We start from the raw sequence: 11,776 nt of genomic DNA, 5'->3' as shown, positions 1-11,776 counted from the left end.
CCTGGGCTAAATCACCCAGCGCCACAGACAAATCGATCCTCCGAATAATATTAAATAAATTCTTCGAAAACCGGACTTGCCGGTCGCCGACACGCTGTACTGCGCGGCCATTTTCCGACACCAGCTATTGTTGTTGTTGTTGTTTTTGATAATTCGCAAACCCGTGTCGCGCCCTCTCTTGGTAAAAACGATGTATTTCCTTTTTTTTTTTTTTTTTTTTTTTTGAAAAGTTCAGGGTCGGGTTTTTTTTTTCAGGGTCGGGCGGGTTACGCCAACACAACGATTTTTTTTTTGGCCTGATTTAGATTAGTGACTGCGTTAAAGGTTAACTTGCGATATTCAGGTGAGCGCAAGAACCCCAGATCTCTTGTTAAGCTCATGTCCACCAACCTGTGGAATAGCCCATAACATGCATTTTGATTTTTCCATGCATTTCCCCCATATCATTACACACAATTATTACTCAGGTTTACATGATATGGTGTTCAGCTCACTGTGTGCAGACTGAGCACGACCCTATAATTCAGAACCTCTGCCTGAGAAAGGATTGTAGCCTATCCCGCGAGCAAAAAGAAGCTTTCTTATCATCTCGTGCATCCTGTACTCTATGTGCAATGCACTCATCATAGAGACAAGCTTGCCGTCACCCAAACTGTTTGGATATTGCCATTGGAAGACTCTGATGATCGCAGACAGTGGCTGTGCACCTATAAGAACGCTGGCCTGACCTCAGGATGTCTATCCAGTTTAGTCGTGGAGGAGATCTGTGTGCCGATCCGTGCAATGTACGTAAGCTCAGTCGCGTGCTTCACTGAAGACGCAGATAAGGCCGTGTCACACCTTTCCGGGCAAGCTAATCGGGCTTGTTGCGAGGAGGGATTTTCCGCACGCAGGAGAATTTTCCGCGGGCGGACAAGAATGTTTGCGAGTTTCGCACCTGTTTCCTACCTACTAGACGCTTACTACTTACAGAGCTACCAAGTCTCACGCATTCTGCGTGAGACTCAAGCATTTAGGGGCCATCTCACGATCTCACGCATGGCACCCATTTTTCTCACGCATCTGGCGAAGTCTGCAACTTGGGCCTATTATAACGAGCATAGCTCAAAAGATTAAAGTAATAGTTGCAATTGAAGGTATATTTCCCTTTTGTCTTTCAGAATAAGTAAAAAATAGTCACTATAATATGCACCTGATCGCGCCATTAAGAGCTAAAAATTGTAAAAGCTCCCTACCGTGGGAGGCCACGGGGGGGGGGGGGGGGAGGGGGAACCCCTCCCACACCCTCGCTCGCGCGCACATTCGCATGCCGAGATGCCGAGTCATGAAAATCTCACTCATAAAATGTTTTTGAACTTGGCATCCCTGTACTTACCTTCTACTTGCGTGTATTCTGTGTGACCTGCGTGAGAGCTTTGAAACCGATCCGTTTTCTGTTACGAGCGACTTACAGGTACATGAGATGTACCTGCGTTGGAGTTGCCTGCGAGGTGCTGCTGGTAAGGGTCTCATACTGGTGTTTTGCGTGTACCTCTGCGAGCGAACCCCCATGACTCACTCGGAACAAGTTTTGAGCATGCTCAAGGCCTTGTCATACCGCATCTGGGGAAGTTTTGCGGCTTGACTTGCGGAGAAACGAATTTGCTACCCGGAGCTCCCCGCAGTTGGTCCGCACCTGACAGTACCTAGCGCGTATCTCGCCTGTAGTTGCCCGTAGGTGCGCATGCAAGTCCGATATAACAGCAGCCAAGTTTTGAGCATGACCAAAAATTTTTTTCCGGGTGAGTCGCGGGGATGCCCGGAGAGGTCCACGCAGAACGCCAGTAGGAGGCCCTTAGCGGCAGCACCTCGCAAGCAACTCCCACGCAGGTACTTCGCAGTCCCGTATGCAGCCAAGATAATAACATTCTGTGGGATTTTTGCCATTCCTTCAGAGAAATTCCTTCACTGAGTTGTCAGCACCCACGCGACTGGTACAAAGGTCACACAGTATACACGCAAGTAGAATTTAAGTAGAACGCGTCCAGTAAGTAGGACACATGCAGTGACTCGCTCAAATCCTTGTCGCCCTCAGGAATGTCCCGTATGCTGGAAAATCCCTACACTCAAGAAGACCGCGTAATTTGCCCGGAAAGGTGTGACAGGGCCTATAGTAGACCAGCCAAACCTCAAAAAAGGCTCTAGATAAGGATTCGACGGCATTTTTTGTTAATGCTCCGTTCTCATACTGAAAGTCTTGCAAAAATACTAAGGAATAGCGTACGGCCGGATGTCACGCGCGTTTTTGCCGAAAAATATCATTTTTAGCACAAAATTCAGAAGCATGTAAAAAATCACGATTTTTATTTTTTGCTTGCATTCAATTGATATTTGAAAGATCATGAGTTTCAATTGTCCCTTTTAATGAAATTGCAATTTAAATGTGTTTCCTTAGCATTTTAAAAAGTCATTTTGTACAGCCATATATGGGGCTCTCAAATGTTTGGGTGTTGTTTTCTCGAAATAATATTCACAGATTACTTAACGTTCTGCAAAGTTTGCTTTTCCAAGCTAATTAGATGATCTTCCAAAAGTACTTTAATGTTTTATAAAACTACAAGTGCTTCTTTAATTGAATGTGTCAATATTATTTCTAGTTTTCTTGAAGAAATCTTTACTTTTAATCAAAACTCTGAACTTGCAGGAACTCAGAAAATGCATTTTCCGAGCATTTTCCAGTAGCCCCGCGCAGCTTGTGTGCGCGCGAATACTTAATACGTGTGCGTACGTCTACCACGCACTACCCCTACGATCTAGCTACATACAGGTAAAATCTCTCGCGCGAGAGCTGCATGTTTCGGTCGTTGAGTTGGAAACGTGGTGACTGGAAAAGGGACTACCGGTATTTCCTTCGAATGTAAGTAACTTAGTAAATAAATACATAGTTCCTTATTGCACTGCATAACGGAACTTAAAAATCTGTTTTGATCTATTAGTTAGATATACAACTTTGATCTGAGACTTGGTTAATATCAAGGTTCAAGCGCTAGTACTACGTTAGGCCGATGTCTTTAATTACTGTATTTCGCACCGATCCCGTGGGCGCGGGCATGCCTACCAACCCCCGGGCCGCCACCCGACCGTGCCGGCGGTGTTTGTTAGTGGAACAGCGATTATTCCGTAAAGCACGTCTTGACACGGTGCGAAAAGAGGCCTAACAAACATTAGGTCTACGTCTAGATTTAGGTGTCTTGTTAGTTCGATCTAGGTTTGTAATTTATGGCCTCATCACATGCAGTTGGACTGAATCCTCGTCTACTGTTAGGTTTAATCTATCTAACGGTAATACACTCTCTCTAACTGTTAATACTAACGTTAGTGTTAGACATTCTAGCTAGTAGGGGTAGTGTTACTCTAACGACGAATGTTAGTGTTAGTGCTAGAATGTACGGCTACGCCTGTTATTATGCCAAAACAATTCAATCGGGCTAGGCCCTATGACACTAGTAGTATAATCACAATGAACTTAACACCTAACGTTAGCACATTAGCAGTTGTATAACGTGGACAGTACAGGTCCACTACTACTAACGTTACTGCGCTGGTTAGATGTATTTCTATTTGTAGGGCTAGAGCCAGGTCCAGGGCAAGGGGCTGTAGACTATACAGAAGATGTAGATGTAGATCTACCAACGTTTAGAGTCTAATAGTAATATACTAGACCTACAATATAAAATCTAGGGCCGGGGTCTGAAGCATAAATAGCTGGCGTCTGGAATTAGGATCTAGGTCTAACTCTAGTCAAGATCTGGGCCACTGATTCTACCTAACGTTAGAGGTTTCTAGTAATCTACTACTCATATCTAGGCAGTTTTGTTATAAAGACCCAGCTTACTAGGCCTAGCTAGACCTAAGTTTAGGCATCTAGAGGTTCTAAAATCTATGCATAATAATTATACTATATATGTAGGCTAACTTTGATAAAAAAGTTCATGTTAGATCTAACATTAGAAGATCCTAACATTAGCTCTAACGTGAATTATCTAGGCTAATATTAGTCTCTAGAGCAGAGGTCTAAGGTTGATTCCACTCTTTCTGGTATTTGTAGACCTGTGGGTTCAGAAAAAGAGTCTAGGATTTAGGCCTAGGTGTTTTATATAAAAGCGAGTCTACAACCAAGTGATCTTGCCATTCGAATATGCCTGAAAGAGAGAGAGAGAGAGAGAGAGAGAAAGTGTTCAGTCCTGACTGCCAACCTCTCCTAATCTGTGAATCATTTACATGTACTCTTCTAGTTTACAAATAGATCTAGTCAAAGAGAAACTATTTAGAAATGTCTTTACTCATAAGTACCAAGTTCTTATGTTAATGTCTCAAAGAATAAAGGTTCATTTGAAAAAATGTAAATATTACATTTTTAATGGATCATTTATACCGACTCACTGAAACCTAAATATCTTCTTCTTTTTTAACTTTTTAAAAAGCTAAAAAAAATATATATATCATCTTAATGAAAGAGATATATTTTTAGTTATAATTGATTTGCATGGGAAACAAAGAAAAGTATGTCAATGTCAAGATGCCTTTTCAAAACAATTAAATTTCAAATTGATTTTATTTTTTGTTCACTATTAGCTTATGATGCTCTGCTTTAAAGATGAAAAAAAAAATTATTTGAGTCATGTTGATTTCTGTTTTCAGCTAGATGTACCAACAAGTGGACAGACTGAGTCTTGTCTTCAAACTTCACCACAGAGAGAGACATATGCCTATTCTGACTTGCCAAAATCTAATTGTAAAGACTGAGCTCTTTCTACCTGCAACAAATTGCAGAACAACCAGAAGGTAAGAAACGGTAAATGTCTTAAATAGCGGTCTAATTTGAAATATCTTTTAAATACTAACTTACTAAGTGTTTGATTATCAAATGTATCACTTCAGTGCCCAGTTGAAAATAATGCCAAATCTAAATACATTGAGTATCAAATATTCCTATTCCATTTGAATAAATTGTAACAAGCATGTTTTCGCTTTGACAGTTGCATTACAATGCAGTGTACAAATACTTTGCAAACAAAGAGAGGAGAATAATCTTATACACGTGTATCTCCATTTATGTAATAAGGGGAGCAAATCTATGATCGGATGTGTATTCTTGTTTTCTTGTAAATTCATTGCATGTTCTATTGTAGAGGATCATATGAAAGAACGGTATTCTATCTACTGAAGATGAGATCATATAAAAATCAAACATAAATGTAATCAAGTAAGATATTATATGTAATGAAATATTTCTCAACCATGTCAATTGGCACAAGTGTTTAATGTGTGCACAAATGAAAATACGTCTGTAGTCACAGATCAATTAACTTTCCATTGTTATTATGTTGCGTTAAGTATGACGTAAGGGTGATATGCTGTGATGTATTGTTCTTTATTTTTATCAAGGTGTCACCAACAAATGGACATGCTGAGTTTGAGATCACATCCACTAGAGTGAGGGGGAGATAGAAAGATGTCTTGACTGCGATGTGAATGCCCTTTCCAGCTCAGAAGTAAGTGTCATCGATTTGAAATTAGGAATATCATCTCATGAATACAAATCGATTTATGCAAGGAAATCATATCCTAATCCACATACAAATGAGAGCATGATACAATCAAATATTTGTGTACAGGAATTACAGGTGTCAAGATGACTTCCATCCTACATAATTCATTTTCAGTAAGATATGGCTTTAGAGCATCAAAGATGATAATAACAATGACATGATTAATGTATTACATGTAAGACAAATTAATGTTGACAGTGACCTGAAGATCCAAAATCTCATACTAAGGGATTCATGAGATCGTGATGATTAATTCTAATTCATGATGAATGTGTTTGTTTATGTTGCAGTATGATTATCCTGTTTCACTCATAAAAATGATAACTTATTTAAGTTTTTGTTAATTGTATTTTCGACCAGAATTAGCACAAAGTGGACAAAATGGACCCTGCAAACCACAGCCAACTACGGACAAGAGAGAGAGAGAAAAAAAAGAAAGAGAGAGATGTCCTGACTACCAACCTCTAATCTGTGCATCCTGCACTCTATTTCGAAAGGAAATGTGGGAGGTAAGCAATAATACATGTACATATAAATGTAAACCCCAAATATGTTGGAATATTTTGTCAAGCCTTTGACATCTTGACCAAATTTTTGACTGTCGATCGTTCATTGGGCAGAAAATTAACGCATGTTTTGCTAAATGAATGCAGTACTGCATATGCATGTAGTCAATCACTCCAACAACGAAGATTTACATGAATTAACGCTGATTATTATTTTTTTTTAGCCTCTGTCAAAGATGGTTGCAGGAGTTTTTATGTTGTTGCAGTCATCATTCACACGCACATCTGTCCTATTCTCATCTTGCAATAACTTAACATTTACTCAGCAGATCATCTTCAACTTTGGTTTTATACAGAAGAGATGATTACCTGCTGAGCCTTGTACAAGTAGCATTTTAGTTATTGTTGTGATTTTGCTGCTGATTGTAAATTACAGGGAAACCCTGATTTTTATTGACTGTAGAGCATTGCTACCATGACATTATATTTACCTTCGGATGGCAAAGTTACCATAACCTCTAAGCAATTTGACTTTGATTAGTTATGAGGGTATTGATGTGAAAGTTCACAGGGACATTATATGCACGAAAGTGTTGAATGTATCCAGTTGCAGTATCAGGCAAGCACTACCTTGAAATTCTTCTGAATGGAATAAAAAGCTTAATGGAAAGAATTGGATATTTGGATCATGAAAGTTTCCTACATTTTATATTTCATCGTGTACTCACGGTTAAATTGCTACAATTAGGATCTACTGTATAAAATAATATACTTTACAGTTTCAAGGAAACACTACATATAGAGGAAATCAAGTAACCGTATGTCTTTATTAGCCTATATGTCACTGTGTCTTCACCAAAGATTAAAATGCCCATGTCACTTTCCTCATCAAGTAAAGACAGATACACCATTTTTTTTTTCTCTCTCTCTCTCTCTCTGTCTCTCTCCAGAAACAACCCTGCCAGGCTATCCGGTCCGCATCCAGATTCCGTATGAAGGATGTCATCAGAACCTGAACTTACATGTGGAATGCATCCATCTAAACTTCTCAAATATAATCACAATGTGCTTTCAGAACTATTATAGAAGTTGAATATATAAAAGACATGTGTATATATTTGACATTTCTACTAATCCAGATTAAATGCTTCTTTTCTAATCTTTTTTTTTCCCTTTTTTTTCCCTTAGTGATGAAGTAAAACAAGACCTGATATCAAAATGTGCACAACACTACTTGGCAAAGAGCATTTACAATATGATTTGATGTTGATCTACTTCCAATTTTGATGGCAGCATTAAAGGGATGAGGGATGGCCTACTTTTGGTTGAGATGGGGGCTGATATGGAGATTTTGTAAAATAATGAGAACCCTGTTACGAAATATTAAAGAGTAAACAATACCAAGAGGAATTCCAAATTTATTTGTTAAAAATTGGTTTTGAAAAGGCTGAGATGTACAAAAACAAAGAGGTCCTAATAAAGGTGGCACCCACTTCTAATTATTATCATTCTGTGTCACTTTTTAAAAAAATTTCTCGGCCGTTTCAAAACCAAGAACTTTAATCAAACAAACTTCAAATTACTCTAAGAATTTGATGCTCTTTCATATTTCATAAGTTGTTTTTATTTGCTTGCAAAAAGTTAAAGTCTGAATCTCCATCTCAACCAAAACTATACCATGCCTTTGAGACTCACAGTTACAAGCCGCATACTAGTAGTTCATGGAAATTGATCCTGTTATTTCCTTTGAAGCCCAAACGCCAACATTTTAATCCTGTCAGATTGGAATGTCTTTTGTTTTTGTTTTTATGGGGGGGGGGGCAACAAAAGGGAAGTGAACTTTGCCTTTCTTCATCAGATGGAGGAAAATATGTGACATGTTAGTCAGAAAAAAAAAACTGCACGTTGAAGTGCTTAAAAAGAGAAAATTTCACAAAGTAACAGTTGGTGAATCTGAAGGGAAATAGCATAGAGCATGTTTTTTCTTTTCTAGTTTAAGATATAAAAGAATAGTATGTAGCTTAAAGGAACGAACATAAGTAAAATGTTTCAATCCAAACGCCAAGTACAAGAAGTAGTGAAAAGAAAATGTACTGGTCAAGATGTATGTTTTGCCAGGTTTTCTTTCACATGTGCCATAATTGTCATGATGTTGGTAATACTGTAATATATGTTAGCTATTCAGGGCCCCAGCAATGTATTCTGGTACTTGGAATGAGGGAAAGTATTAGAGGGAAATACCGGTACCATGCATTTTGGAGAGGTGATTTTTTTTTCTTCATTGAGAGACGAGTATTCAGTACAGATACCTTATCACACTGGTCTGCAGAACACAAAAATAATATCAGACTAAAAGTAGATTTTTAAAAATTTGGCAGTCACCATTCTAATTTAGTTGTACATTGACGAAAGTTCAATGCAACAGCGTACAGTCATAATTAGCTAGGATATGTAACCACAAATTTTTAAAAAGATAGAGATATTGAAATATTGCTTAAAGAGAACATTTTGTTTTTCTAACTGGTGTAACGTTTGTGATGCTGGACACATTATAGTATATGTCACATTAAAAAAAAATTGAGGCTGTCAATGCAGTTAATGTAGTCAGCGCAATTTGTATTGTTTTTCAAACTCTTTTGATGTATATCACAGAGATTTGTTCATGAAAGACATTTTCACTGAGGACTCATTCTTTTCTAAAGCTTTTAATCATTTAAGAAGATTGCTTTCTGATGGATTTTTTTGCTTGTTTTTAGATGTCCACAAATGGAGACTGAGGTTCTTTACCTTTCAAAACGAAATACTGTTGAAGAGAGATAATTATATATATTGTGCAGGATTCAAGCATGTTCTTACTGTGTATGGTATTCTAATCAGCATTTTGGTAACCAGCAACATAGATGTCAAGTGCTGCTATTCTAGTAAATGTACGCTAATGGCAAATCATTGCTTTAAAAAAGAGAAATTGCCTCGTTTACTGTTTACTGTATTTCATTCGTGAACGCTGTTTGAGACGGTGGTTGCGGGCGTGTGCACATTGTGTAGTACGTTTTGTTGGTTGACTGGGAATTTAGAGTGTTGGTGATAACTGAAATGATTTTTTTTTTCACAAATTTGTGATAATATAGAAAAAAAATCGAATTGCAAACAAACAAGTTGTTACATGTCTGCTCTAAGGACATAGAACTTGGCCAAGGATTAATATAATCTGCAATATAGACTCGATGATATAACCGACTTAATGATGGGAAGGGGAAATAAAGCTGTTATTGCATTGTACGCATTTCACTTCTACTTCCTTTTCGCTTCTTATTTTCTCTTTTGAGGGTGATATTTGCCTTACTTTTTCACACAAATCCGGGATACATAATAACATTTTTATGTCGCCGACTAAGTGTGCGTTCCAAACAACGTTCATGTCAACAATCAACCATCATAAAAGAAACATTTAGTATAAGTCTTCAGCGGGAGAATAAATCAAAATAAAATGCAAACACCTCGCCTTAGAACATTACAAAAGTAAAAGTGATTTCGTGCCTATCCCTTGCAGGGCTCCGTTTCAGGGCCTGAGAATGCAAACTATATAGCATTACGAATTCCAAAGCATTCTCGGGGGAAGGGGTGAGTATGCAGGATGGGAGATTTGGTATCGTAATTTTTCCCAGTAACATGTGATTTGTTATCACGGTTTCCATGACAACCATTTCCGAACATAGTAAACAATTTTATATAACTCTTAGGTTTCATTGTTAAACATAGATTAGTTAGATTGACACATTTTTCACACACACACAAAATGTTTCAACACTTTCGTACGTTTTACAATTATGAATATTTGAAATTTTCAGGGAGTGACCTAATGATGATCAGTTGCCATGGTAACAACACTACTGATTTTATTTTATTTTTTTTTTTTGGGGGGGGGGTGGGGGGGTGGGGAAGAAGCACATTTCAGTCATATCAAGGTGCCACAAAGGGTTTTGCAGTCAGCTATCCAACCTGTCCATTGACTTCGCCAATTATGTAAGATAAATACCTACACGCACTATACCATGTACAATATATATGGGCTTACGCTATACATTCGATTTTTCATTCAAAATGCGCGTCCGGTAAAAATACATCGTCCCATTTAGGATAACATAAAACGAGTTATCTTTCGCCTTATCTTGTAATTTCTTTGCTGCATAAGATATCAGAATATATATTATATTTCGGAATAATAAAAACTTTTGAATAGATTGATTTAGGTAGTTTAAAAAAACTTTGAAATATTGGTAGATTTTACAAAGTACAATTTTGAGTAAATCAAGTTTTTATGTTTCATTGCGCCATATATGTGCGTGTAAAAATTCTACATTCAAATGCATATTAGTCAGGTTCTAAACTTGAAATGGAAGATAACACATTTCTAGTTTGAAAGGTACCTATCAACCATTACTTATTTCGGTAAAAAAATAAAAATCGTGATTTTTTACATTCTTTCAAATTTTGTGCTAAAAAAGACATTTTTCGGCAAAAACGCGCTTGACATCCGGCCGTACGCTAAACTTGAGTATTTTTGCAAGACTTTCAGCTGGAAAACTTAGCATTAACAAATTTTGCCGTCCAAAGTAAAAAAAATCGTCTTGGCTGGCCTACTACTAAACATAGTTGCGGGTAAAAAGATTCACGTGGGCACCTCCGGGCGACTACGGATGAGATACGTGCTAGGTACTGTCATGTGCGGGTCATCTGCGGGGACCTCCGGGAAGTAAAAATTGTTCTTCGCAAGTCGTTCGCAAGGCTTGCCCGGAAAGGTGTGACACGGCCTTGATGCCCTGTCTTGAGAGAGATCGAGGGTCTAGATCTAGACCAATTTCAGCAGGTTACACTGAATCATCACTTGAGAGTCTTAACCGGATCATGCAGGTGATATTACCCGCTGCCAGCGTACCCTGATTCACACATTGGATGCAAACCGGATGGCGGCCATATTGGAAACAAGCAATATTTGGGCATGGGGACACAACTCTTGGCCAGGCCCAAGCTATTGTTAAGGAGTATCGGGCATAGAGAAGACGATTAGAGTAAATAGTAGTTCCACACACTCCTATTGATTTTGGAAGTGAGGTACCTAAAGAGGTCACGAAAAAAAAAGATGCCCAAAATTGCCTGACGTAATGACCCAAACTTAATTGGATGACAACAGCAAGTTGCAAGACACAGGATTGCTTCACGTGGAATGCATGTTATGCCTCACAGTATGTCGCTTTCCAGATGGTCCATAACGTCACTGTATGTTCCAGGACCATGAGTCATTCATCGGAACCATACAACCCACGAGCTTGACACTGACCAACACAGGCCCGCCAGCTCGAAACTAGGTAGCATTGCCCATGAGCTTGACACTAAGGCAAACCAGGCCCATAAGAGTCCCGCACATGGGGGTGGGGGGAGGTCCACAAGACATACACTGCAGGGGCCGCGGAACGTTTTTCAGTGTGGGGGCTGCGGGACCGGGGGTAGGGGTGCGTCAAGGTCAAGGGGGATGCCCCCTCCCGCTCGAAGGAGCTTTTGCGTTTTTAAAATTGAAATAAAGCGATCTGAAGAACACTTTTTCTGGGAAATTCAGAGATTGTCATTCCCCAAAGTGTATTAAGTCTATAAAGGGGACCAATCAATGGGAGGGTGGCAAGA

General features: G+C 38.7%; 1 long non-coding RNA gene across 1 annotated transcript; it reads left to right on the top strand.

Moving 5' to 3' along the window:
- The first annotated feature begins 4,743 nt into the window (after positions 1–4,743).
- LOC139713360 (uncharacterized) lies at positions 4,744–7,190 on the top strand. The gene is made up of 4 exons (XR_011709636.1): positions 4,744–4,824; positions 5,428–5,534; positions 5,952–6,100; positions 7,048–7,190. It is a non-coding gene; the product is annotated as an uncharacterized lncRNA (long non-coding RNA).
- The last annotated feature ends 4,586 nt before the right edge of the window (positions 7,191–11,776 follow it).

This window comes from Diadema antillarum, unplaced genomic scaffold (genome assembly GCF_040938485.1).
Source record: "Diadema antillarum isolate AM-2024a unplaced genomic scaffold, OU_Dant_1.0 seq00001953_RagTag, whole genome shotgun sequence".
Taxonomy (NCBI): domain Eukaryota; kingdom Metazoa; phylum Echinodermata; class Echinoidea; order Diadematoida; family Diadematidae; genus Diadema; species Diadema antillarum.
The sequence above is the reverse complement of the archived record's forward strand: the minus strand, read 5'-3'. Positions and strand labels throughout refer to the sequence as shown.